The 8,525-nt window shown below is 56.8% G+C and overlaps 1 pseudogene; it reads left to right on the top strand.

Annotated features, from left to right (window-relative positions):
• Positions 1 to 1,120: 1,120 nt before the first annotated feature.
• Positions 1,121 to 7,769, top strand: LOC149914831 (uncharacterized; annotated as a pseudogene).
• The last annotated feature ends 756 nt before the right edge of the window (positions 7,770 to 8,525 follow it).

The raw sequence follows: 8,525 nt of genomic DNA, 5'->3' as shown, positions 1-8,525 counted from the left end.
AGGAGCGTCAAGTAGTATTCTTGGGATGAAACGTGAGGTATTTCTAAGCGTAGTGGTATTTCTGGGAGAAAATGTCTTGTTTTGGGGGGAAAAGATCACATGTATGTGAGAAAGCTGGTATTTCTGGGAGTAAACGCCATATTTTTAGGAAAAAATGGGTATTTCCCGGATAATCGGTCACATAGTTAGGAGAAAAGTGGTCTATCTGGGAGAAAATGTCCTTGTTTTTTGGTGGAAGAGATCATGTGTAGGGGACTAAAATAGTGTTCCCGGATGAAAATGTCACGTATCTGTGAGAAAAGTGGTATCTGTGGGTCACAGTGCTGTTCCCCAGGGGTCGGTGCTGGGGCCTGTCCTCCTCAAGATCTTTCTTGATGAGCTGAGGGCACTGAGCGCACCCTCAGGAAGTTTGCGGATGACACCAGGCTGGCTGGAAGTGTGGATCTGCCTGGGGGTAGCGAGGCCCCACAGAGGGATCTGGACAGGCTGGAGAGCTGGGCTGAAGCCAATGGGATGAGTTCCAACAAGGCCAAAGGCCAGGTCCACGTTCTGTGGGAACGTTTGTGGAAAAGTGACTTTAGGTAGCTTAAATCTCTGCCTTCTGACACAAGAGCAAAATGGAGCCAGGAATGTATTCTTACTTCCATAATAAGAGTGTCAGAAGGAAACACCCTGAGACTTCTTGTAGGGGTGTCCATTTGCTGTTTCCCAAAAACCAGTCGGGGGAAAGGCACAAGAGGGGTGTGCCCTGCCAGCTCCAGGTCTTAAGACCTTAGAAACCCGGTCTCTTTCAAAAGTTGAGGGAGTTTCCATTCTTAGAGCTCAGCCTTGAAGCCTTGCTGGTTCAATTCCTCTCAATGATGCATCTAAAAGATGCAGTGCAGGTGGGCAAAGGTCCAGGTGGGCCAGCGGGTGAGTTTTACCACAGCCCGACACAGATGGATAAGCTGCTTCATTAACAAGTCCAGCTTTTACTGCGGGGCTGGCAGCATCTGTGCTGTTGTTCCATCTGCAGTCAGGAATGTCACACTGCCTTTTTTTCAACCCACATTTACTCTTTCACAAAAGAGCATCAACTTCTGATACTCGTTCTGCAAACTGGGGAAGAGTAACCCGCAGAATGCTAACTGCTGCAGAGGATAGGTTGGAAGACAGCCGCTCCACGCGCCCATCGTGCCACAGCAGCTCCTTGCTGGATGTGCCTGGCATAACTGGTTGGCTCGTGACAGCAATCCCTCACAGTGGGGAGAAAAGCAGCACTTGCACAGCTTGTTTTAAGAGCGCTAACCAAGCTCAGCTAAAATGCTCAAGGGAGACTGTCTTCAAGCACGGTCACAGGATGCGTTTGTTATACTGAGGACTAAAGGAGATCACTTCAGATTGACATCAGGGAGGAGACGGGGTAAAACTCCCCGCTGGCCCACACTTCAGGATCTGTGGCATGTTTTTCTGCACAGCTGCCGTTTCTAAATTTGGAAAGAGACAGTAAAACATACCTGGAAAGAGTTGAGAAGTCAGGGTCTCCGTAGCTACAGAGAGATGTTGGATGCTTCTTTCTGTGGGAACGTTTGTGGAAAAGTGACTTTAGGTAGCTTAAATCTCTGCCTTCTGACACAAGAGCAAAATGGAGCCAGGAATGTATTCTTACTTCCATAATAAGAGTTTCAGAAGGAAACACCCTGAGACTTCTTGTAGGGGTGTCCATTTGCTGTCTCCCAAAAACCAGTCGGGGGAAAGGCACAAGAGGGGTGTGCCCTGCCAGCTCCAGGTCTTAAGACCTTAGGAACCCAGTCTCTTTCAAAAGTTGAGGGAGTTTCCATTCTTAGAGCTCAGCCCTGAAGCCCTTGCTGGTTCAATTCCTCTCAATGATACATCTAAAAGATGCAGTGCAGGTGGGCAAAGGCTCCACAGCTGTACAGCATCCACGGGACAGCTCTTATTAAGCTGGCAGGTGTAACTGCTTCCCGAGGAGCTGTGCAGCCATAAAGGCATTCCAAAGCACCTCTTGCTCTTACATGAACGCATCATTGGCTTCATCTCACTGCCGTGCTTAATTCCCAGTGCTGACAGGTCTGTCCGGCAGCTCTGCCTAGAGAACCAGCATATGTTTCAGGCACGTGTCCTGAACGAGTCACTTCGTTTCAGCGAGTTTAGCATCAGTGAGAGCTCCCTGCCCCAGCAAGTCTACCGAGCACCTGTGTTCTCCTACATCCCCGCACCACGCCGTGCTGCTCAGCAAGTCCAGCGCAGCTCTGCAGGACCCGGGGGACTACAGAACACGTGCCAGCGGTGAGCTGAGCTCGTTCTTCAGGTCCTGCTCCGGGCTGTGCCCTTCTCACATCCCACGCACCGAGCCCGGCCGGGCCACCGCTCGGTTCTTCCTTGGAGGAGAAAGTGGCCAGAGATGCCGCCGCAGGAGCCGTGAGAAAACCGGGCAGAGATGCGCGCTCGGCTTTCAAGAAGCGCCAGCAGCTCGGAATCGGCCTGGAGAAAGCGATTCTGGGGAAGCCGGAGACGCGGCACGTCTCAGCGCGGCTCCCGCAGGAGCGGTACCGTTCGACGGCGTCGCCACGGCGACGGCGCCTCAGCGCCTCAGCGCCTCAGCGCCGGTCCGTCGCTACGGCGCCGCGCCGTCCCCGCCGAGTGACGTCATCACGCCGCGACCCGAGGAGGCGGCCGTGCGGAAGCGGTGCGGGGCGCCTCGGGGCTCCGGGCGCCGCCTCGGCTCCTACAGGTGGGTGTTCGGGGGGCGCCGGGGCGGGGGCCGGGGTGAAGGCGGCGGGGGGGCTGCGTGCCGCTCTGTCTCGGCCCCGCGGGGTCTCCGTGGTGCTCGGGGCTTCCCTCGGCGGGGGCGGCTGCCCTGCGTCTCGCCGCCTCCCCCACCCCGTGTCTTTCGCTGCCCTCCCCCCCTCTCCCCCTGCCGCTGATCGCCCGCACCCCCCAGTCCCTCTGTGTGCCCCCCGGGGTTACACCCTCCCCCCGGTCTCCCTCCCCTCCAGTCCCCCCGTTCTGATCGCCGTAGTCCTCTTCCACCCCTCCCCTCTGTGCCTCCCCCATTCTGATCCCCAGGGTCCCCCCCCCGATCCCTCATCCCTCCCCAGTCCCCCGTTCTGATCCCTGGTGTCCCCCCACCCCCCCACCGCTCTCCCCATTCTGTCCCCTAGAGTCCCCCCCTTTCCCAGTCTCCTCTATCTGACCCCCGAACCCCCTCTCCTCCCCCCGAGTGCCCCCACTCCAATTCCCCCATTCTGATCCCCAGAGTCTCCTACCACCCCCCATTCCCCTCTATTTGACCCCCAGGGTCCCGTGTCCTCCCTTCTCCTCCCACCTCCTGGCCCCTTTTTTCTGACCCCTAGAGGTCCCTGTAACCCCCTGTGCGCTCCTCCCTGACCCCTGGAGTCAGTTCCTCATTTTGACCTCCAATTTCCCTCAGCCAGACCCCATAGAAGCCTCGCACAACCCCTGGCTCTTCCCTCCCACCCCTCCCTCCACCCCCAGATGCTCTTCCTGCCTTGTAGAAACTCTGTTCACCCCTTTCCCCCACACAAGCCACTAAGTTTCCCCCCAGACTCTTTTTCCACCCCATAGACATCCCACTCTTCTCCCCCACAATACTTCCCTAAGGTGTCCCCCAGACTCCCCTTCCACCCCATAGAAGCCCCCCACAACCCTCCAGATTTCCTCTGCCACCCCTTCTCCATTCCTAGACCCCTTTTCCTCCCAGCAGAGACCCAACTCACCCTTTTTTCCCCCACACAACCCCCCCTCCACTCCCAGACCCCCCTTTCTGCCCTACAGAAGCCCCCTTTCCACCCCTCAAGTTCCCCTCCACAATGTACCCCTCCATCCCCAGGCCCCCTTTTCACTCACAGAAGCCTCGTTCTGCTCTTTTCCCCCTCACAACCCCCTCTCTCCATCCTCAGAGCCCCTTTCCACGCCACAGAAGCCCTCCACAATCCCTCAGTTTCCCCTTCCAACCTTTCTCCACCTCCAGACCCTCTTTCCACCTCACAGAAGCCCCACTCACACCTTTCCGCCCATAGATTCCCCACGAGCCCCCCCCTATATACCCCTGGAGGCATGCAGAAGAATCTGGAGATGTTGTAGAGGGGTTTGGGGCATCCAGTTGGTCCCCAGGTGGATCCAAGGTGTCCTTGGATTCATACAGAAGGATCTGGAGATGTCCCAGAGGGATCCTGGGGTGTCCAGGGGGTCCCAAGAATGGTCCTGGGGGTCCCTGGAAGGATCTGGAAGCTCCCAGGATGGGTCCAGGAGCTCCGAGGAGCCACTGGGATGATTTGGAGATGTCCCAGTAGAGTCTGGTAGGGTCCAGAGAGTTCTCATGTGGGTCTGAGTGGTCCTGGAGTCATCCCGTCATCAGAGACATCTCTGGGGATGTCCCAGAGAGGACTTGGAGGGTGCAGGGGGTTTTCAAATTGATCCAGGGGGTCCTTGGATTCATCCAGAAGGGTCTGCAGACGTCCCAGAATGATCCTGTGGAATGTGGGGGGGTCCTCAGGTGGGTTCAGAGGGTCCTATTGTCTTCTGGAAGGGTCTGGAGATGTCCCATGGGTGTCTTGGGGTCTCCAGGCGTTCCTGGAGTCCTCCAGAGGTCTCTAATGGGGATTTTGAGGACAACCTCACATAGTGACACATTCTCGCTCTTCTTTGTCCCCGTGGGATCGCCCCCAATAATGTCTGTTTCCATTAAAATCAATACTATGTCACTTTTCTTGTATATTTTTTGCCACTTCCTTTCAGAAATGGATGGTTCCCACCAATCCCTGTGCAAAGCCCCACGGAAACAGTCCCCCCAGGGCCACCGGGTGACACCGGACAACCACTTGTCCCCAAAGTTCTCACTGTCACCGTAACCGTGGAACCTGGGGCCGTACCAACGTACCTTGAGAGCCCCATCCGCGTCCTACAGCTCCATTAGGGAGGCAATGTTGGTTATGGCCGCATGAACAGGCGGCGTGACCTTATTTAACTCTCTGTAATCCACTGTCATTCTCCACGTGCCATCCGACTTTCGCACTGGCCGTGTGGGGGAATTATATGGGCTGTGTGCAGGTCTTACAATGCCCACTTTTTCTAATTCCTGCACCGTTCCCCATATTTCATCTTGCCCACCCGGAGTCTGTACTGCCTTACATCAGTAATCCGGCGCGGTTTCGGCAGGCAAATAGGCCCATGTTTCACATGGCCTCTTAATATTGCCTGCACTGCCCGGGTACGGATACATCTCTGTCCAAGTCTGAACTCTCCCACAGTTGTCTGGAGAGCCAGACCCCATAGAATATCTATGCCCAAGATGTATTCCTGCACTGGGGCAATACACACCTTACACTCCCGGGGTGGGAGACGCCCCACCCTCAGATTCAACCATGTTTGGGTGACAGGAATAGTCTGTCCCCCAAAGCCACCAATCATCACTCTGTCTCCACCAAATTTGGTTGGATCTTTGTAGATAATTGATGTTTCTGCTCCAGTGTCCACCAATGCCATAACTCTCTGAATGTTTTTTCGGGACCAATAAATCCTTAATTCTACACAGGGCCTCTGGTCCTATCTGGAGGCCCTAGGGGGACTAACATCCCTCGTCACGCCATGAATTGAGCTATGGCCAATTCTTTTGCTTCCAGTGCCTCAGGCATTGTAGCCCGAGACACCTGAGGCGGCTTTTTTTTTCTATTAGCAACAATGAAATCTTCTAAGTTCCATGTTGTTGTTGGCATTCTCTCTGTAACCCTTACCCTTGGTTTCTTAGGGTAGGTCTGAAATTTTTGGTTGTCCTTTAGCTGTCTCCAAAGCTGGAGAAGAACATGGTTGGGCTGGCGGTCAATCTTAGCAAATTGGACCCCAGCCCGAATTAAATCATTAAACATAGTGAGCCCCATCGAGAGCCCCATCAGCGTCCCACAGCTCCTGGACGCTGTCACCCTGGCTGTCCGTGACTGTCCCAAGCTGTCCCCCCTGCCATGGTGGCACAACTGCAGCACGGTGACATCCTCATTGAAGAGGTGACGAGGAGGAGTACAGGGAGGGGGGCTGGGGACAGTCGGGGGACACGTGGGGTCTGGTGCAGGTGTGACATGGGGTCGGTGGTGTCACCATTGTTGGGTGCCACCTTCACTGGATGCCATTGGGTGTCACTGAATGTCACTGTCTTCAGGTGACGCCGTGACACAGGGTAACCTCGATGTGGAACAGCCGTGACGCAGTGTCCCCATCCCTGGCTGTCACTGTTGTTACCGTCATCTGGTGTCACCATCACTTGTGTGCCACCATCTATCGGGTGACACCATTCCCTGTACTCTGACCATCACATGGGGGCAGGCACAGGCGGCACTACGTTGTCACCGTGCTGTCACTGAGCCTCTCACTGTTGTTTGTCACCCCTCCAGACCTGCCTACCGCAGGACCCGGTGACACCGGAAACCTCTGGTGCTGTCACCATCGTCTGTCATGAGGACGGGGACATGCACGGTGGTGAACTCTGTGCCACCACCAGAGGGGACTGTGTGACACCAGCGTGGCACAGCCGTGATGCGGTGTCATCACCGTTGGGCGTCACTCCTGGCAGCTGGCGCCGGGTGTCACCGTCATGCAGAGGGGACAAAAAAAACCCTGGGGACATTGAGCCGAAGCTGGGGACACCGTGACCACCTGGAGGACTTCCCAGGGAAGTGGGAACACCACATGACAATGTCACACCACCAAAATTGGGGACATCCCTGTGTCACACCCCAAAGCTTGGGACACCTTCATGGCACCCTGGTGGTGTCATATCCTAGAGTTGTGAACACCCCCCAGAGTTTGGGACAGCCCTCTGGAGACGCCATCTGTGCCCTCCCCCACAGAAAACATTGTTCCCATGGGGCGGGGTTGACACCCCTCACTTTTCTAATTAAGGTTTATTTTTGATAATGGAGGTTGGGGGATGTCCTCCCCATGTAAGTGATAAAGGGCAGAGGAGCGGCTGTGGGGCTCCATGTATCACACTGGGGATGAACTCTGGGGACAGAGGTGACTGCAGCATCCTGGCCCCATCGCCCCTATGGCCCCATAACCACTACAGCTCCATCTCGTAGCCATCCCTCGTCCGTATCCCACAACGTTATCCCATCCCATATCCATCATATCCACCCCACAGCCATCTCAAACCCATCCCATATCCATACCCCCACATCCTATCCCCATCCCTAACCCTATATCCATAGCCATTCCGAATCCTTATCCCCACATGCATCCCATGTCCATTCCATCTACTTATCCCATGCCACTATCATCCCAATCCCATCCCGTGTCCATATTTCATCCCCAATCCATCCCACCTTCTTCAGTGTTGGTCCCATGTCCATCCCAAGCCCATCCCATATATATTCCATTTTCCTATCTCCCATTCCATATCCACCCCATATCCATATCCCCACACCCCAACCCTACATTTCACATCCCAATGCACATCCAACATCCCAACCCCAGCTCCCAAGCCCAGTTCCAAACCTCATATCCCAACCCCACATCCAAGCCCCACCTCCCACCTGTAAATCCCATTCCCATCTCGCACCCCCTATAGCAGTAGGGCGCACCCCGAGGCCCCACCCACGGCCCGCCCCCTGCCGCGCTCCTCCCACCAACAGCGCAGCGCAACGCCGCACCGCCCGCGGGCTCTCATTGGGCAGGTGCCGGACCGTCCCAGCCCCGGGCTGTCATTGGTCAGGTGCCGGTCCGTCCCGCCCCCGGGCTCTCGTTGGACACGTGCCGATCCGTTCCGCCCCCGGGCTCTCGTTGGTCAGCGGCAGCAGCGCCGGCTCCGATTGGCTGAGGCGCGGAGCGCGGGAACGGCCGTTGGCAGCCGGCCTAGAGCTCTTCTCCACTCAGGCGGCGGCGCTCCCGCAGCCCTGGCCGCCCCGCACCGCCGCTGCGCGCCGGAGCTGTCCGGGCAGCACCTAGACGGAACCGCGGCACGACGGGAGCGGTGCTGAGCACAGCAGAGTCGGAGCCGGGAGGGACGGAGAGCGGCGCCGGGACAGGGGAGGAAGCCTGGTGGGGTGAGGGGCTGGGAAGGCGGGGGGGGGATAGGGAGGCAGGCGGGGCTGCAGCGGCTGTGGTATCGGGGTACATGGGGCGATAGGGGTGGGTACAAAGGGATTTAGGGCAGCAGAGGGCTGTGAGGGGGAAACGGGGGGACACGGTGCTATAGGGAGCACTGGGGGCCGGGAGGGGCTGGGGAGAGCTACGGGGAGGGATATAGGGGGCTGGGGGAGGACCTAAGAAACTGTGGCTCTATGAGTGGCTGTAGGGGGAATGGAGGTGGGATAGAAGGGGATGTGGGGCTACAGGGGGCAGTGGGAGGGCCGTAGGCGTGGTATAGAGAAACAGGCATGACAGGGGTCTGTGGGTGGGATTGGGGGGGAAGTAGAGAGGTGTAAGGTTATAAAAGGCTGCAAAGAGACAATAGGGGGCTTGCGGGAGCACAGGGAAATAGAGGGTAATGTGGGGTGACACCGGGCACTAGA

Source organism: Phasianus colchicus, chromosome 26 (assembly GCF_987193195.1).
Source record: "Phasianus colchicus chromosome 26, bPhaCol1.hap1.1, whole genome shotgun sequence".
Classification (NCBI taxonomy): Eukaryota; Metazoa; Chordata; class Aves; order Galliformes; family Phasianidae; genus Phasianus; species Phasianus colchicus.
This window is presented reverse-complemented; position numbering and strand designations above follow the sequence as displayed.